This window comes from Triticum aestivum, chromosome 2A, assembly GCF_018294505.1.
Source record: "Triticum aestivum cultivar Chinese Spring chromosome 2A, IWGSC CS RefSeq v2.1, whole genome shotgun sequence".
Classification (NCBI taxonomy): domain Eukaryota; kingdom Viridiplantae; phylum Streptophyta; class Magnoliopsida; order Poales; family Poaceae; genus Triticum; species Triticum aestivum.
This window is the reverse complement of record NC_057797.1, coordinates 13,153,354-13,173,806: the sequence shown is the minus strand read 5'-3', so window position 1 is coordinate 13,173,806 and position 20,453 is coordinate 13,153,354.

Here is a 20,453-nt window from a genome sequence, read left to right as displayed (position 1 = left end):
GCAGCCCAACCTCATCAGCTGTTAGAATACTTCAGCTACACATGTCAATCACTGAGTCAAGGGTTGTTGCGTCTTGTCTGATCTTGAACAGAGGCGCTGATAACTGAATTTAAACTGGGCAGTGTCTGAACTTGAGCATCAACTTCGACAACTAAGCATCTTCCAGCATCTAGGCGCAACCTTGCACTGATACACCGCTACATTTCTAAACAAGGAGAAATAATTTTGTGCTCCTCCCTACTCGACACCAGACAACCTTCGTGGAACCTCAGACTGGCTCAGTGCGGTATTGACGCTGAAAATCAACATTAACACGAATTAGGACGTCTAAGAATGATGGGGTGTGATTTATGCATCAGATAAGAAATGTTTATCAGCAGAGAACATCTTCATTTCTTGCAGTCTTCTCAGAGATCCACCCTGGAACAAACTCTAGTAGCAGTCTCACTTGCTCTTTGATTTTACCTGCAGATTTAGTAGTTCAACGTCAGGATTCACATTGCAGTCAACAAGCTGAAGCGACACAAAGATAGAAAGCACAGATTACACTTACCCTTGTCCACAATCTTCGGGTTACTTTCGATTATCTTGTGGATGAGCTCCTGCTTTGTCAGTACAGTTCGCTGCCTCGACTGATAGATAAGAATGTTGAACCTATATTTCCTAGCCCGGTTCAGTAGCTAGCTTAGTTTTCTTTCAATTAGCAAATAAACGGCCAAGTCACGTGTGCATGTACACGATGAGGCCGATCCTAGTTTCAGTTAGTAGTTAGCTAGCTTGGCGCGGCCGTTAGTGTTGCATGGGATGGCATGCAGCGTAGCTCGCGGCACGCGCGCAACACTCGCACGTCGAGCTTCGTGGGATGGCACGGCCGGTCTGCTCGCGTGTGGAGTTGATCCTTTCTTCTGTAATCTCAGTACAAATAAGAGAAGAGAAAAAAGGGGAAAAGCTGCAACGCAGTACGCAGCACAAAACCACCTGAGTCATCGTCCTTCTCTCGCCATTGTTGCCGTGATCTAGAGCTTGTAGGTGTTCCTGGTTCCAACAAGTGGCATCAGAGCCGCGTCGTTCCTCGATGACCATGGCTGGTTCGACATCCCCGGGGGGCACTCCGGTGACCGTTGACGCCGCGGCAGCGGCCCGTGCAGCAGCTGGCAAGAGCGGCGACGCCGCCGCGCGCTCGCCGACGCCAGACCGCGGTCGCAGCCGTGGTCGGAGTCGAACCCGCAGGCACGGCAAGGAGATAGTCGTGCGCGAGCACACGATCCAGGAGCGCCTCGTCCCAGGCGGCAACACGGTGTGGCCAATGCTCACGCGGACGAACTACTTTGAGTGGTCCATGCTGATGCAAATCAACATGGAGGCCAACTTGATGTGGGACGCGGTTGAGGGAAACCCGACGAGCGTCGCCAATGACAAGGCGGCGTTGGCGGCTATCCTGCGATCCGTACCGCCGGAGATGGTGGGTGCGATCGTGGTGAAGAGGACGACGAAGGAGGCGTGGGACACGATCAAGACCATGCGCATGGGCATGGCACGTGTCCGTGAGGCCACGACGCAACGGCTGCGCTCCGAGTTTGAGGCGATCGCGTTCCGCGACGGCGAGACGCTCGACGCGTTCGGCATGCAGATCATCTCGCTCGTCAACAACTTGCGCTCGCTCGGCGACACCATGGATGAGGTGAGGGTGGTTCAGAAATTCCTCCGCGTTGTCCCGTCTCGGTACATGCAGATTGCTCTCGCCATCGAGACGATGCTCGATCTCAACACGCTCTCCGTTGAGGAGCTCGTCGGTCGCTTGCGCTCCGCGGAGGAGCGCTACCTCACCAACGATCAGGGTGGAGGCGGCGGGGCACAGCTGTTGATGACGGAGGCGCAGTGGCACGCACGCAAGAACCAGCGCGCCCAAGGCTAGAACAACAGCCAGGGCTAGGCGGGTCCGGCGGACAAGGCGAGTCTGGCGGACAGGGCGGCGGCTCCAACCGTCGCCGCGGCAAGCAGCAAAACTGTCGTGGCAGCGGCCAAGGCGGCAGTGGAAACGGCGGGCGCAACGGCACGCCAAACGGAGAGCGCGACATGTCCCAGATCAAGTGTTACAATTGTAACAAGCCTGGGCACTTCTCCAAGCACTGCACCGAGCCGCGGCGCGACTGCAAGGAGCAAGCAAACCTGGTGCGTGGCGAAGGGGAGGACACGGAGACGTCTCTCCTGCTAGCCACGGTGAGCGCGCTCTCGACGACCACAGAGCGCCCGGTCGAGCGCGTTCTCCTCAATGAGGAGCGATCCCAGGCGCGCGCCGCCCCCGTCGACGGCCGCCGCGACATGTCCTGGTACCTGGACACCGGGGCGAGCAACCACATGTCCGGGTGCCGGGAGATCTTCTCTGAGCTCGACGTCGGCGTGCGCGGCTCCGTGCGGCTCGGCAATGGCAACGACGTCCAGATCGAGGGAAGGGGCACCATTCTCTTTGAGTGCCGAAACGGTGAGCACCTGACCCTAGAGGTGTACTTCATACCTCCTCTTCGCAACAATATCATTAGCTTGGGTCAGATGGACGAGCTCGGTTGTGAGGCCCGCGTCCACCACGGGCTGCTGCGGCTTCGCGATCATGAAGGCTGCCTCATCGCACGCGTTCAGCGCAACGGCGGATGATTGTACGTGCTGCAACTGACGGCGGGACGCCCTGTCTGTCTGCTATCACGCGGCGCGGACGAGGCGTGGCTGTGGCATGGGCGCTACGGCCACCTGAACTTCCGCGCGCTACGTGATCTGGGTCGCCTGGGCATGGCCGACGGCGTCTCTATCATCGATCGCGTCGACCAGGTCTGCGATGGGTGCGCTCTGGGCAAGCAGCACCGGCTGTCGTTCCCCCAGGTCACGACATACCGTGTGGGGCGCGCTCTGGAGCTCGTCCACAGCGATCTTTGTGGCCCGATCAAGCCGGACACAGCGGGAGGTAACCGGTACTTTCTCCTGATCGTCGATGATTACTCACGATTCATGTGGCTTGAGTTGCTCCAATCGAAAGACGAGGTGTTTGATCGTTTCAAGAAAGTCAAGGCACGGGCCGGGGCCGAGTCGAACCGCAACCTCCTGGCATTCCGCTCGGATCGGGGCGGCGAGTTCAACTCGATCGCCTTCCGCAAGTACTGCGACGGCGGCGGCATCAAGCACTGCACCACCGCGCTGTACACGCCCCAACAGAACGCCGTGGTCAAGCGGCGCAACCAGACAGTGGTCGAGATGGCCTGCTGTTTGCTGAAGGCCATGGCGGTGCCGGTGACATTCTGGGGAGAGGCGGTGAAGACTGCGGTCTACCTCCTGAACCGTGCGCCCACGCGCATCTTTGCGTCTTTGGTTGCGTGGCGCACGTGAAGCGGCTCGGCCCCGGCATCGACAAGTTGGCCGACCGCTCCACGCCGGCGATCTTCATCGGGTACAAGGAGGGCGCCAAGGCCTCTAGGGCCTACGATCCGTCGAGCAAGCGGGTGATCATAACCCACGACGTCACCTTTGAGGAACAGAGGAAGTGGGACTGGACGACCACGACCAATGGAGACGCCGCGCCCGAGGTCGAACACCTTGTGGTCACCTACAGTGACGAAGAGCACAACGAGATGTCACCGCCGGCGTGCACTGGCTCTCCGGCAGCCTCTCCGGCGGCCTCCGCTACACCAATCAGCGCCAGCTCTTCGTCCTCTGGGGCGGCAGGGTCGCCTCCCATGGCGTCAGCAGGCAGCACGCCCATGTCCGTGGAGGACGGTTGGGCCACGCCGCCGGACGATGACAGCGAGCGCCACAACCTCGACCACACTCCAACACGCTACCGCAAGATGAAGCATGTACTCGCGGAGCTGGACGCGGCGGCGAGGGAGGAGCACATCGGGCTGTGTCTCGTGGCTGCGAAGGTGCCGGACAGCGTCGATGAGGCACTTGACGAGGCGTGCTGGAAGCGTGCCATGGATGCTGAGCTCGCAGCGATCCGCGACAATGGCATGTGGGAACTCGCCACGCTCCCGCCCGGCCACAGAGCTATAGGGCTCAAGTGGGTATACAATATCAAGAGGGACGCCGCCGGCAACACAGTGAAGCACAAGACGAGGCTGGTGGTGAAGGGGTATGCGCAGCGGCAAGGCGTTGTAAGGACATATTTATCCCTAAGTGTTTTGGTGATTGATGACAACGCAGACTAATCATGTGCCATGAGTTTTCCAGACTCTTCTCTGCTAGGCACAAGACGATTGGGTGCCCCTCGAAGACTGACGAAGACGACGTCTTTTCTACGTTTCTTTTTGGTGGATTTGAGTCGTAGGAAAGCCGTACTATTAAGAGGGGGTCCGCGTTGGAAAGGTTTGGGTGGAATCGTCACATACACGTCTCCTTTTATCCCCTCCTTCTTCCTTGGAGCTTCCTCCGTTTTTCCTGCCTCCTTTGACTGGCTACTGATGTGGTTGCAGTAGTACTGCTCCTGGATCAACGGTAGTACCGTGGGCATCCACGATAGTACCGCGCGGTGGCGCGGTAGTACCGCTGGTGCTCACGGTAGTACCGCTCCCCTGGAGCCGCACTACCGCTGCCCACCAGGCTAGTGCCGCCCCTTTGCGGTAGTAGGAGCGATGTAATTTTTTACATCCGCACCTGCCGCGGTAGTACCGCTTTCGCCGTGCGGTAGTACCGCGCTATGCGGTCAGGCAGTAGTACCGCCCCTCGGCAGTACTACTGTGTCGAGTTTTTGCTACTTCCGTTCTTTTACGGAAGTAGGCACGGAAGTTCCCCTTCCCCCTGGACGGGACTTTTGCCTTACGGTAGTACCGCATTGGGGGCGCGGTAGTACCGCGCGTGCGGAAGTACCGCCCCCAGCTTGCGTCTGTTTCCCTGGCTGGGGTCGCGGCAGTACCGTGGGACTTTACGGTAGTACCGCACTGCCGTGCGGTAGTACCGCTTGGTTGCAAGCAGTAGTATCGCGCGGCCTTGCGGTAGTACCGCTGGCCAGGCGCGGTAGTATCGCTGGCCACGGGCTGGTTGGTGGGTAACGGTTGGATCTTTTCCACACACTATATAAAGGGTCTCCTTCTTCCCCGTTGACTCACCTCTTCCACCATTAAAGCTCCATTATTGCTCCAAGCTCCATTTTCGCCCGATCTCACTCCCTAGCCAACCAAACTTGTTGATTTGCTCGGGAGTGGTTGAGAAGGCCCCGATCTACACTTCCACCAAGAGATATTTGATTCCCCCTACTAATCCCTTGCGGATCTTGTTACTCTCGGGTGTTTGAGCATCCTAGACGGTTGAGGTCACCGCGAAGCCATAGTCCATTGTGGTGAAGCTTCGTGGTGTTGTTGGGAGCCTCCAATTGAGTTATGGAGATTGCCCCAACCTCGTTTATAAAGGTTCGGTCGCCGCCTCCAAGGGCACCAATAGTGGAATCACGGCATCTTGCATTGTGTGAGAGCGTGAGGAGATTACGGTGGCCCTAGTGGCTTCTTGGGGAGCATTGTGCCTCCACACCGCTCCAACGGAGACGTACTTCCTCTCAAAGGGAAGGAATTTCGGCAACACATCCTCGTCTCCACCGTCTCCACTCTTGGTTATCTCGTGCCTTTACTTGTGTAGCTTATTTGTTTCATATATCTTGCTTGCTTGTGTTCCTACTTGTGTTGCATCATATAGGTTGCTCATCTAGTTTCATATCTAGACAACCTACTTTGATGCAAAGTTTAAATTGCTAAAAAAAGCTAAAAATTGTTAGTTGCCTATTCACCCCCCCTCTAGTCAACCATATCGATCCTTTCAGGTGTGGACTATGATGAGGTGTTCGCTCCGGTGGCGCGCATGGAGACTGTGCGGCTGCTGTTAGCACTCGCGGCGCATCGAGGCTGGCAAGTCCATCACATGGACGTGAAGTCCGCATTTCTGAATGGTGATCTCCGTGAAGAAGTGTACGTGCACCAGCCGCCAGGTTTCTTCATCGGCGGCGACGCGGGAAAGGTGCTGCGCCTCCGGAAGGCGTTGTACGGTCTGAAGCAGGCGCCACGGGCATGGAATGCCAAGCTCGATGCGTAGCTCGTGTCGCTCGGCTTCGAGCGCAGCCCCCTTGAGCACGCGGTGTACAGGAGGGGTATGGGCGCGTCGACTCTGCTTGTCGGCGTCTACGTCGACGACTTGATCATCACCGGCGCCGGCGACGGAGAAATTGCAGTGTTCAAGGAGCAGATGAAGAATCTGTTTGACATGAGCGATCTTGGGCTTCTGTGCTACTACCTTGGCATAGAAGTTCAACAGAAGGCCGGCGCGATCACCCTCTGCCAGGGCGCGTACGCGGCCAAAATCTTGGATGCAGCAGGGATGAGGGGGTGCAACCCCACAGACACGCCGATGCAGAATCGGCTGAAACTTGGCAAGACCGGCGCCGGCGAGCCTTTGGATGCCACACGGTATAGAAGCATCGTCGGAAGCCTGCGATACCTCTGCAACACGAGGCCAGACATCTCGTTCTCTGTTGGCATGGTGAGCAGGTACTTGGAGGCGCCAGTGGAGGCGCACTGGGCTGCTGTCAAGTAAATACTGCGCTACGTCAGTGGCACACTGAATCATGGCTGGTGTTACAAGCAAGGTGGTGCAGCAGCGCCGGAAGTGATCGGCTACAGCGACAGCGATCACGCCGGCGACGTTGACGATCGGCGGAGCACAACGGGAGTGGTCTTCTTCCTCAACTCCAGCCCGATCACATGGACTTCTCACAAGCAGAAGGTCGTCGCCGTCTCGTCTTTGCGAGGCTGAATACATGGCGGCGACACTCCGACGAGGGCGAAGATGCGCGTCGACAACAAGTCGGCGATTGCTCTGAGCAAGAACCCAGTGCACCACGACAGAAGTAAGCACATTGGCATTCGATATCATTTCATTCGTGAGTGCATCAAAGACGGCAAGGTGGATGTCGACCACGTCGGCACTGACGGACAGCTTGCTGATTTCCTCACCAAGGCGCTCGGCCAGATCAAGTTTGTTGAAATGAGGCAGAAGGTTGGCGTCGGAGTGGTGAGCACCGGGCGTCGGAATTAGCGGGTGAAATGTTGAACCTGTATTTCCTAGCCCGGTTCAGTAGCTAGCTTAGTTTTCTTTCAGTTAGCAAATAAACGGCCAAGTCACGTGTGCATGTACACGATGAGGCCGATCCTAGTTTCAGTTAGTAGTTAGCTAGCTTGGCGCGACCGTTAGTGTTGCATGGGATGGCATGCAGCGTAGCTCGCGGCACGCGCGCATCACTCGGACGTCGAGCGTCGTGGGATGGCACGGCCGGTCTGCTCGCGTGTGGAGTTGATCCTTTCTTCTGTAATCTCAGTACAAATAAGAGAAGAGAAAAAAGGGAAAAGCTGCAACGCAGTACGCAGCACAAAACCACCTGTGTCATCATCCTTCTCTCGCCATTGTTGCCGTGATCTAGAGCTTGTAGGTGTTCCTGGCTCCAACAAAGGAAGGTGATGTCAAAGGTGCTTGGCAGACATGATATGAGCTTCTGCCGCTGAACCTGATCTGCATAGCCTGTTTCCTTCTCCTCTAAAGTTCTCTTCTCCTTCTCCTTTACCTGTAAATAACAGTGTGTCATCCTTTGTTCACAGAGGGCAAAAACGAGTTGACCAATAATCAGTATGAGTAAGAATTTACCGATTGCAAGAGAGACTTTGGAAGGAAACCGAGCTCATCATCGCCATCGCTTGGAGATGTGCTCACAATCTGGTTCTCTTCTTCCATTCTGCTTGCAACCTTTGTAGGTATCATGAACAACTTGGCTCTAGCTGATCGCTTGACCGTTTTTAGAGGTGGCGTGTCACACACAGTAGCAGATATTGGCCTCTGTGGGGTCACAAGGTTCGGTGTGCCTGCCATTGATCTCACTGGTGTAGAGGCAAACTTGGCAGGAGTCCCTTCTGTAACACCAAACCTGAGTGCAACATCCTTGCTACTTTTCTCTTGCACTTGGGACTCGTGATCTCTGCCACCAGAAGTAGAACTGAGCATCAACTTCCTGCCCAGTCGAGATGGAGCAGCAGACTCAGCCTTTGGCGGCAGACCAGTTGTGCTGGCAGTTGCAGGGCAGGTTGAAGATCTCTGTGAGAACCTTCTCTTGAAAGACTGGGACATGTGCGACAGTGCAACAGCCGGCTGTTCAGCCAGGCTTGGTGATGACGCGGCAAATACAACTTCAGTAACAATTCTTGCTGTGCTCTGGGCCACACTTGATTTTGTTTGAGTAAATGGATGCGGCAGCTCATGCTCTGGGATGTCATCTCCCTGAAAGATAAATTACAGAGAGAACATGAATACTCCAGATCAACTAAGCATACACCAACTAGTACATTTCCTTGACTAGCACCAGTAATCATACAGTTACTGAACTGTTCTCATATGACAATAAATTTGCACAAGTAATGATGTTGAAACTGTGAAAGATACAAGATGATTATACCTCAGGATGTTTATTGAAGAAGTCTGCAGGCCGGCCTAAGAGCATCTCCAGCCGCGCCGCCAACACCCCCCTCCCCGCCCGCCGATTTTTCAGCACCGGTGCCCAAAAATTGGCTCAGTCGCACCCCCGGGAGCCTGTTTTTCGTCGGTTTGGGCCGAAACTGGCGTCGACGGATCCATGCCGAACCCGACGGGCTGGTGGGTGCGCAGGGGTTCCGGGACAAGCGTTTTTGGCGCGAAAGAACGGCGGGCCCGCCGAGTCAGCGACCCCCTGAGCCTCCTCGTACTCATCGCCTCGGTTTCCCGCCGGGAATCAATGCCAAGGCTGTCGCCGGTCAGCCTTCCATTGATTCCTCACGGGCGGCGCGGCGACGCCCCCCCTCCCACCATGCGTACACACTGCGCCCACCCCCCGGCCACTATAAAGCAACGGCTCTCCCTCGCTTGTGACCACACATCGCCCACAGCCACCGAGCTTTGCATCTCTCTCCCCGTCCGCAGCCGCCACCGACGTTCCTCCCCTCTCTCCCTGTCCCAACCGCGACGATGGGTGAGCGTTTCCCCGGCGATGGGGCGGCGGCCAATGGCTTCGGCAGCCGCTCGTTGCACGAGTGGGAAGCCCACTTGCTGTTCGAAGCGAACATCCCGGCGCCTCCCGACATGCGCGCGCCGGGGCGGTGGAATCTCACCACTGACGGCGTCCCCATCCCCCCGCTGCCCGACGTCGACGTCCACCCCGACTACTTCGCCGACGGAGGAGCAGCGGGCCCTCCCGCAGTACGCTGCCGGCAACCATGAAGCGTGGGCAGCGTACTTCCATCAGCGGCTGGCCTCCACCAACCGGGCGCCGGTGGTGCGGGGGACCAAGAACAGCGAGGACCGCCGCCTATGGTGGGGCGCCCCCGGCCGCACGCTCCACGCCGTTCTCAATGACCCGCCGTTAACGTACCCTGCCGCCCCGGTCCGGAGCGGCGGCCAATGTATGCCGAGGAGGACGGCGTCCTCTTCTTCCCCCTCCTCCCGCTCCTCCTCATGCTCCTCCGGGTCGCCGACACTATTCAGTGTCAAGGCCGAGCCTGCGGAGACGCCGCTCGGCCGGCGCACCCGCAGTGCCGGCATCGTTATCAATGAGGGCGGGGGCACCTCCTCCTCGGCTCCTCCCGACTTCATCAAGCCGAAGACGGAGCCGGCCGCCGTGAAGACGGAGCCCGGGCTCGCCTCCGTGAAGACAGAGTTAGGGCTCGCCGCCGTGAAGACGGAGCCGGGGCTCTCCGATGAGGCGGCCTTGAAGTGGGCGCTAAGACTGGGTGGAGACAAAGATGGAGCGCCAGGGCCGCGCCTTTGAGCAGTTCGCCGCTCGGCACCAGGGTCGCGACGAGGGAGGCGTCGTCTTCCTTAACGATGACAACGACGATGACGCGCCGCCACTGGTCCGCCAGGGCGACCCTGGGCAGGGTCCAGCAGGGGCGGCCGTGTGAAGGAGGAGAAGGACGATGATGACAACAGCGATGGCGGCGACGACGGCGACTTCACCGCGCTCAGCGCGTTCTTTGGCCCGTAGTTGCGGCATTTGTTTTTTTAAGTATTTTCAGTTCCCTATGTAAAAAACTATTTAAGTATGCCTAAGTAATGTCATGTTCGCTGAATTTTAGCCGAATCTTTGTCCCATTTGCCGAATTTTAGCCGAATTCCTTTTCAAAAAACATTAAAGACGCCTTCTAGGGGCGACTCTGGGGCCGGCGGCTGGGAACCCGAAAGCCCCTAGGCGGCAATTTTATGAGCCGCCAGGGGGGGCGAATGACTGGAGATGCTCTGAGCACTCGGCCGGTCAGGTCCCAGCCACTTATTTAAACCGTTCAGCACGAGGCCACTGTCGTCTCGCGCTCGCTGGTCACTCGTGCTATCTGCGCTCACCCTTGCTTGGCGGGGGTGGCCAACAACAAACAGGTCGTCATCATGGGCGTGAGCGTGGCCGTCATCATCACAACTATGGATGTCTTCACTAGTAGAAAAAGGGTCAAATATGAGACACATTAGTCCTGATTTGAATTTGAGCCGGCACTAATGTGTCCATTAGTGCCGGTTCCAACAGCTAGGCGGGAGGAGATCTTTAGTACCGGTTCGTAGTGAATCTTTAGTACCGGTTCGTGCCACGAATCGGTACTAAAGAGGCAGTGGCTGGCTGTTGTCGGGCTGGGGCCTGGCCAGCCCCTTTAGTACCGGTTCGTGGCATGAACCGGTAGTAAAGAGGTTGTGGCAGGCTGTTTTTAGTCCCACCTCGCTCCCCTAGCAGGATTTTTACCACCTTAAATATGTTACTTCTCAAACTATCACAAGCACTTGGTCTTCATTGAACTCTATGTGTAGAATTTGTGGTCGCAATATGAGTCTTCACCGGTTTCTAAACCGTTGAGGACTCATATTGACAATTCAGATTGTACACAAAAAGATCATTGATAATCAATGTATTTTTAATATATATTTTTACATGTTTACGCCCTCAATCTCTCGACTAACACTCACACTCACTCGGTCTCCCCCTCAATCCCCCCGCGCCGGTCCTCCCCCGCCGGTAGCCCCAGCTAAATGATCGTGAAATTGAAACTCACTACAAAATGAACTCTGAAAATGTTGAAACTTGGCATGATATCATCATTTCACCCACATAGCATGTGCAAAAGAGTAGAGAGGGTTACGACAAAAACTGGACGCACTTCATTTACAAACTAGACAATCTCTTTCGGAGTATCAGGGTTTCGGATGAAGACTCATCTGTTACACGCACTGGTATAAAAAGGGCCCGTTGTCCTGGTTCGTAAGGGCCTTTTGTCCCGGTTCTGGAACCGGGACTAAAGGGTCGGTACTAATGCTCTGTCCCTTTAGTCCCGGTTCAATCCAGAACCGGGACAGATGGGCCTCCACGTGGCCTGTGCGCGGAGCCCAGGCAGGAGACCCTTTGTTCCCGGTTGGTGGCACCAACCGGGACCAATAGGCATCCACGCGTCAGCATTTTTGTGGTTTGGGTTTTTGTTTTTTTTGAAGAGGGGGGGGGGGGGTTGGGGGTTTTGGAGGGTTAATTTAGGTGTTTCATATATTGTGTTAGCTAGATATAATTAATAGAGGGAAGTGTCCTCTCTTATGTCTATGCTTGGTCGACGCTACGTACTATACATACGTATAGAGAGGACTAGACACGCTAGCTAGCTAGTATGCAAACGAAGGAAACAGAAGATCGTCATGAACATATATGCATACAGAGAGAAGTGATATCGACCACCTCTCATTCTCCGAGAGATTGGTCGAACAACAAGTTCTCGTATATCTATCCGACACTACCGGCTACATATATACAATAATTATCTCTTACAAATATAATCATACGGACTCAGGGTCCACATAGTATTCTCCGTCTTCAGGGACCACGTGGTCAAGAAAGAATGCCGCCAATTCCTCTTGAATTGCTCGCATGCGAGCTGGTGCTAGGAGTTCATCCCGCTTCCGAAACATCTAATTTAAAGAAGGGGGTCAATACATATATATATATGAATGAATGAAACTCAACACAAATGATGGTAATAAAATAAAATTGTGAATGTTGTTATTTACGTACTTCTTATTGTTCGTCAGTGTAGCCCCGCTCACAGGTCGTGTGGCCGAGGGACTCGCAAACGTAGTATCCACAGAAATCATTCCCTTGTTCCTGCCACAACCACTTTACAAGAAATAGAGGTCAATCAAACTGATAAGCAAGAATGTCAAATGGTATTGATGAAACTAGCGCTTGAATGACTAGTAGATGCGCGGAACATGCTACTATAGTACTTACTTTCGGGTGTCTAAATTGCAGCTCCTTCGGCAGTCCCGGAGCTTTTCTGGTGAATTTTCTCCAAACCCTGCCGGACAAAGAAAACAATTACTTGATATATCAGGAAATGAACAAAGTTGTTGATATGGTGGATAATGATCGATTTAACTTACTTCTCGAGTATTTGAGTCATGTCTGCATAGTCCTGGGGATCTTTTCGTCTTGAGTCTAAGACGGTTACTAGTCCCTGCTCAAGCTTAATCTCTAGGAGAATATAGTGGAAACTGCACACGCATGCATAACTCATCAATTACATTACTATAACCTTGACTAATATATAAGGGAAACCGAATACGCACAAGACAGTAACACTCACTTGAAGTTGTAAGGAAAGAGTATTATATCTTTGTTTTCATTTATTACCAACGATCGTAGCAAGTTGGCCTCGGTAGCTGCGGCATGAAATTTAACCTGAGTTGCATCTATGAGATATGTGTTAATGAACCCAATATCACCGACTTGTCTTTTCTTCAATTCGGCGATCTTCAATCTGCATAATATAGTGAGGATGATTATAAATACATGCAATGAAAGAGCTGAGCTATATAGAGAGACTTAATGACAGAAGTAGTACTACTTACAGACAGTAGCAGGCGACCGTTGTTTTATCGAGGGCCAATTGATTGAAAAACTGATAGAACTCCTCAAATGGAACAGGCAACAGTTCAATTCCAACGAGGTCATGCTCCTTTTTAACTTTCACATACAAAGTACTCCTCCCCCAGAGTCTCTGCAGATTTTCAAGTACCAATCATGCAATCTTCGCATCATCGTTGATAGAGATCTTTCATCTTTGACGAGAGGCTTCCCGTACTCGTATCTTTGTATCTGCACCTCCATGGGTTCATAATGTACATCGTCGGGCAGGTAATCTGCAAGATTGCTATAACCGGGCACCATCCTCGGATCATTAGCGACGTTGTGGCTAGGCACCTTGAGCGGGGGGCACGATTGCTTCGCTTGTTCGCCGAGCTGGGCAATTTGTTTCCCAGCTCGTCGTTCTTTCAGCCTTTGATCACTGACAGTACTTCCCGACCGCTCCGCTTCGGCAAATTCCTTTCCAATAATGCGCTCATAGTTTCTTTTCGGCGGAGACTTGGGTGGTTTTGTCAGGGCAGCCAGAGTGCGCTTCGCTTTCACTGGATCTACCTTCTCCTCCGGAAGTGGATGTCTCTTTGCTTTCAACCATTGAAACCAGTCATCCACTTCGGTTCGTGCGATCTCGGCGTTCTCCTCCGGGGTCCTCTCGTATGGTAACTTCTCTGGAGTCTTCAGAGAAGGACCGAATCTGTATGTCCTCCCGTCTCTGGCTGTACTGCTAGACGCCGGCCGAGCAGACGGAGCGGTTGTCTTCTTTACTTGCTTACAACTCGGAGGAGAAGGACTACGATGCGCCGGAGCAGCTGGAGCGGCGGCAGGTCTCTTCCGCCCTTGCTGACGAGGCGAAGAAGGAGCAGGCTGGCTGCTCGGGCGCGTCGACGCAGGCGGAGAAGGAGGCGGAGTGCCGCCACGCGCTGGAGAAGGAGCCGGTCGAGTGCCTTGATCATCACTCGCCGGAGGAGGCGGTGGAGGAGGCGAAGTGCCTTGACTCGCCGGAGGAGGAGGCGGTGGAGGAGGCGGAGTGCCCTGACTTGCCGGAGGAGGAGGAGGAGGCGGAGGCGTCCAGTTCGGAAGGTTGATGAGCTCCTTCCGCCATAGGCATGGAGTCTTCAGAGCAGACCCCAGCCTAGTCTCCCCTTCACCGGTAGGGTGGTCAAGCTGGAGGTCCTCAAATCCCTCCGTTATTTCATCCACCATCACCCTAGCATATCCTTCTGGAATCGGCCGGCAGTGAAAAGTTGCGCTCGGTTCAGTAGGATAAACAGAGCCAACAGCTGCCTTGACCTTCAAATTCATCCATTGCCTCATAAGGTGGCAATTTTGAGACTCCGTGATAGCATCCACGGGATAGCTGGCAGGAGCCGTCAAGGCATGCTCCGGCTGAAGCAGCTCGGTGGAAGCCACGCTGCTTCTCCGCTGAGATGGCGGGGTAGCTTCGGGGGAAGCTTCGGCAGTACGTTTGCTGCGATTTGCTTCTCGTTCCTCTATCGCTTGTACCCTTGCTTGCAGCGCCTGCATTTGGGTCTGCTGCACTTTTTTCCTCCTCTCATGGGATTTGTAACCGCCTGCGTCCGGAAACCCAACCTTCCACGGAATGGAGCCTGGCGTGCCTCGTGTCCGTCCAGGGTGCTCAGGATTCCCGAGGGCCATTGTGAGCTCGTCGTTCTCTCTGTCTGGAAAGAACGTCCCTTGCTGCGCTGCTTCGATATAGTGCTGAAGCTTCCTGACTGGTATGTCCATTTGATCGTTCGTCCAAATGCACTTCCCTGTTACAGGGTCCAAGGTTCCGCCAGCCCCGAAGAACCAAGTCCGGCAACGGTCTGGCCAGTTAATTGTCTCTGGTTCGATCCCTTTATCAACCAGATCATTCTCAGTCTTGGCCCACTTAGGCCGGGCTACGAGGTAGCCACCTGACCCCGTGCGATGGTGATGCTTCTTCTTCGCAGCATTTTGCTTGTTTGTCGCCGACATCTTCTTACTCTTTTCCGATGTCTTGTGGGCCACAAATGCGGGCCAGTGATCTCTGATCTTCTCATATCTGCCCTTGAATTCTGGTGTCTCATTATTTTCGACAAACTTATTCAGCTCTTTCTTCCACCTCCTGAATAGTTCTGCCATCCTCTTAAGAGCAAAAGACTTGATTAATTGCTCTTTAACTGGCTTCTCTGGATTATCCTCTGGCGGTAGGGTGAAATTTGACTTCAGCTCAGTCCAAAGATCATTTTTCTGCATATCATTGACATAAGACACCTCAGGGTCTTCTGTAGCCGGCTTAAACCATTGCTGGATGCTGATCGGGATCTTGTCCCTAACCAAAACCCCGCACTGAGCAACAAATGCGCTCTTTGTCCGGAGGGGTTCAATCGGTTGGCCGTCGGGCGCGATTGCTATGATCTCAAACTTTTCATCCGAGCTCAACTTTTTCTTCGGGCCTCGTCTCTTTACCAAAGTTGTGCTTGATCCGGAGGGCTAGAAAAAAGAACAAAGACTTAATTAATATGTGTACATACCAAAACAATGAATGCATCAATTAGCTAGTCAGCAGAAGCTTAACTAATATATATACCTGGCCGGACTCGGTTCGGTCACCGGAGACGTCATCACGGTCTCCTTGTTGCACCGGCATTGGGTCACCGGAGCCGTCCTCACGGTCTCCTTCTTGTACCGGCATTAGGTCACCGGAGCCATCATAATCAGCTGCTTCCAGACCATCGGTCTCGTTGAAAAACAATGAGCAGATGGCATCACTTCCTCGTGCGATTATGTCCCCCAACAACTCTTCTTGTACTTCGTCTCGGGCGGTGTCCATAGTTTCTACAAATATTGACAACATGGCAATTATTATTCAAACATGACAGATGGATATATTAGTGGCGAAAATGTAGAACTAATATTAATTAGTGGCCTCGACGCTGCTTCTCTAGGGTTTGGGGTGGCCTCGACGCTGCTTCTCTAGGGTTTGGGGTGGCCTCGACAATGCTTCAAGGATAGAAAAAGAAGAGGAAGAAGAAAAAAAGAGGAGAAGAAAGAATAGAGGAGTTCGGAGTAGGAGGAGAACTCCTCTATTCTTTCTTCTCCTCTTTTTTTCTTCTTTTTCCTCTTTCTTTTATTGGGAACGAGGGTCGTCGAGGGTCGCCGAACGGTAGAGGAAACCCTAAATAGCAAGTATCGTGGGTGTGAGATACATGTGGCCGTCGGTGTCGGACACTACATCCACGTCCCACAAGTGATGTGGGCGTCGAAGCCCACGCCACTTGTGGGACGTGGATGTAGTGTCCGACACCGACGGTACATGTATCTCACACCGACGATACTTTCTATTTAGGGTTTCTCCTCTACCGCTCGGCGACCCTCGACGACCCTCGTTCCCGATAAAATAAAGAGGAAGAAGAAGAAAAAAAAGAGGAGAAGAAAGAATAGAGGAGAAGAACTCCTCTATTCTTTCTTCTCCTCTTTTTTTCTTCTTCCTCTTCTTTTTTTATCCTCTTCTTCCTCTCATGTTTGAGAGGATCGCCGAGGGGTCGGGAGGTTGCCTAGTGTCAAAGAATTCAACAAAACCATGTCTTCATCATTAGGCGAAAGTAACAGGTGCATGATGGTACGAAGCTCTCCAAAGTTATTTTGGAACAGAGTCTCAGATAAGATAATTCGCTTTTTGGTACAAAGTTCAGCAAGAACCTTCCAAGTATCGTTATTCGGAAGGCCTTTGCTGAAATTCATACAAAAAGGCAAATTATCCTATCTGGGACACCATTCCAAAATAACTTTGGAGGACTTCATCATGCCCTGGTTACTTCCGGCTAATGATGAAGCCATGGATTTCTTCAATAGTTTGACACTAGGAAACCTCTCTCGACCCCTCGGCGATCCTCGACCCCTTGAACCCTCGACGACCCTGGACCCCTCGACCCCTCGAACCTTCGACGACCCTAGACCCCCTCTCGACCCCCTCATGTCGAAGTTATCGGGTAGGGGGTATATCGACAACGACATACCCAATACATGCATGCATACATACATATCACATGCATCCATACATATATGAACAAAATTAATATCTTCTAATTAACAACCTAAATAAAAAAACTAATACATATAGGAAGAAGAAGAAAAAAGAAGAGAAGAAAGAATAGAGGAGAAGACTTCCTTTCTTCCTCTCCTCTTCTTCTCCCTCTTCTTCCCCTTCTTCCCTCGACCGCCTAAACTAGTTCTCAACCCTTGACCCCTAAACTAGTTCTCAACCCTCGACCCCCTAAACTAGTTCTCGACCCCCCCCCCTCATGTCGAAGTTATCAGGGAGGGGGTATATCGACCCCCCCCTCATGTCGAAGTTATCGGGGAGGGTTATATCGACCCCCCCCCTCATGTCGAAGTTATCGGGGAGGGTTATATCGACCCCCCTCCTGTCGAAGTTAACGGGGAGGGGGTATATCGAAAATGACATGCATACATGGAAAAAAATGCTATCCATCTATACATACATAGCCACATACATATATACATGGAAATAATGCTATGAAAAAATATGAAGAAAAAAATGCTATGAACAAAAAAAATAATACACATAAACAAAAAAATACATATATGAACAAAAAATGCTCTGAACAAAAAAATAATACACATATATGAACATCTATACATACATATAGCCACATACATATATACATTATATATACGTACAAAAAATGAAAAAAAATGATAAACAGGTAGCGGCGGCTCACAGCAGCGAGGTTGACTGGCAAGGGCGACGGCGGGGGCGGTGAGGGCGGCGGATGGCTCAGGAAGGAGGGCGGCGAGGGCGGCACGGGCTCTGGGAGGAGGGCTCGGGGACGACGGCGAGATCGGGGGCGGCGCGGGCTTGGGGACGACGGTGAGCTCGAGGGGCGGCATGAGCTCGGGGAGGAGGGCTCGGGGACGATGGCGAGCTCTAGGGCGGCGCGGGCTCGAGGGCGGCGCGGGCTCAAGGGCGGCAAGGGCTCAGGGGCGGCGCGGGCTCGAGGAGCGGACGTCGGCGACGACGAGGAGCGGGCGGTGACGGTGACGGCGACCTCGGGGCGGCGACGGCGAGCATGGGCAGCCTGGCAGCGTCGTCGGGGTGGGATCGAAGAAACTAAACCAAAATTTTCACAAGTGTGGCTTATATAGACGGAGCATTGGTCACGGTTCGTGGCACAAACCGTGACCAATGCCCCCCATTAGTCCCGGTTGGTGCCACCAACCGAGACCAAAGGGCGGGAAGCGGCGGCCTTTGGTCTCGGTTGGTGGCACCAACCGGGACTAAAGGGGGGCATTGGTCACGGTTTGTGCCACCAACCGGGACCAAAGGCCTCGTGCGGCTGCTGCGTCAAAAGTTTAGTCCCACCTCGCTAGTTGAGAGGGGTGCGCGGTGGTTTATAAGCCCCACTGCCGCACTCCTCTCGAGCTCCTCTCCATTGCGGGCTTACGGGCCTAATTGTCACTGGTATGCCTGTGGGCCTACTGGGCCTCCTGCGGGCCTGAATCATGGCCCTTGGATGGGTTTGTAGTTGCATTCAGGCCGTGGGGGCCCAGTAAGTGGCATTTTTTTTGTTTTTTTGTTGCTTTATTTATTTTCTTCTTTTTTTGCTTTATTTTTTAATCCGTTATGCTTTTAGTTTTAGAAAAATTATAAACTTTTTGTTAATGCGATTAGTTTTCAAATTTGAAAACATTTTTTTGTTTTTTTTTGTTTTCTTTGTTGCTTTATTTATTTTATTTTGTTTCTACTTACAACAAAATACTTATTGTTGCTATTTTTTCCAGTTTCTTTGTTTTGTTTTCTGCATTATTTATTTTCTTTTGTTTTTTGCTTTATTTTTTTATTCTTTTTGCTTTTAGTTTTAGAAAAATTATGAACTTTCTGTTAGTGCCATTAGTTTTCAAATTGAATAGTTAAAATTTGAATTCTTTGAAAAATTTTTGAATCACAAGTTTGTGATTAACTTACTAAAAAAATGAGAATAGATGCGCTTATAGAGAAAATTCAACCTAAATTCCTAGTAAATTTCTATGAATTTCACAGAAATTCACTATGAATTTAGGTTAAACTTTTCTCTATTAGGGCATCTATTTTCACTTTGAGAGGAGCTCAACAAGGCAGAGAGGGAAGGGCTTATAAACCGGTGTGAGCCCCCTTCGGTTGGCGAGGTGGGACTAAACTCTGCCCGCAACGAGGACCAACCCTTTAGTCCCGGTTTGTGGCACAAACCGGAACTAATGGTCATGGGCCAGGGGTGAGGAGCAAAATTATAAACTTTCTGTTAGTGCCATTAGTTTTAGAAAGTTGAAAGTTGAAAGTTGGCATGGGCCAAGGACTAATGGTCATGGTATTACGAGGGCCGAACCATAAGACATGAAAGCATTTCAAATGAACTCTGAAAAAGTTGAAAGTTGGCATGGTGTCATAATTTCACCCATATAGCATGAGCATGTACAAAATGGGCAATGGTAGCATGTTCGTGTGTTACAAAGTTGGCATGGTATCATCATAATAGTGGCGGGAGAAAGTCTTCACTTTTTCTTCGCTTGAGTCATTTGCTTATTGCGCCGTAACCATGGATAATCTTCATTGTTTATCAGGATGCTTGGGTCAGCCTTGACATTGAAGGGAGGAATTTCATGAAACTTTTCATAATCTTCAGACATGTCTGTCTTGCCGTCCACTCCCAGGATGTCCCTTTTTCCTGAAAGAACTATGTGGCGCTTTGGCGCTTTGGCTTCCTTATCTTTTCTTTTTCTCGGTTTGGTAGACATGTCCTTCACATAGATAACATGTGCCACATCATTGGCTAGGACGAACGGTTCGTCGGTGTACCCAAGATTTTTCAGATCCACTGTTGTCATTCCGTACTGTGGGTCTACCTGTACCCCACCGCCTAATAGATTGACCCATTTGCACTTAAACAAAGGGACCTTAAAATCAGGTCCGTAGTCAAGTTCCCATATGTCCACTATGTAACCATAATATGTGTCCTTTCCGCTCTCGGTTGCTGCATCAAAGCGGACACCGCTGTTTTGGTTGGTGCTCTTTTGATCTTGGGCGATCGTGTAAAATGTATTCCCATTTATCTCGTATCCTTTGTATGTCAATACAGTCAAAGATGGTCCCCTGGACAACAAGTACAACTCATCACAAACAGTGTTGTCACCTCTGAGACGTGTTTCCAACCAACTGCCGAAAGTCCTGATGTGTTCACATGTAATCCAGTCGTCGCGCTGCCCGGGTGTTTGGAGCATAGACTGTTCTTGCATTCATCGACATACAGGGTCACCAAGGTAGAGTTCTGTAGAACTGTGTAGTTTGCTTGAGACCAAGAATATCCGTCCCTGCATATTATTGAGTCTCTTCCAAGAGTGCATTTTCCAGTCAGTGTCCCCTCATACCGCGATTTAGGGAGACCTATCTTCTTAAGGCCAGGAATGAAGTCAACACAAAACCCGATAACATCCTCTATTTGATGGCCCATGGAGATGCTTCCTTCTGGCCTAGCGCGGTTACGGACAT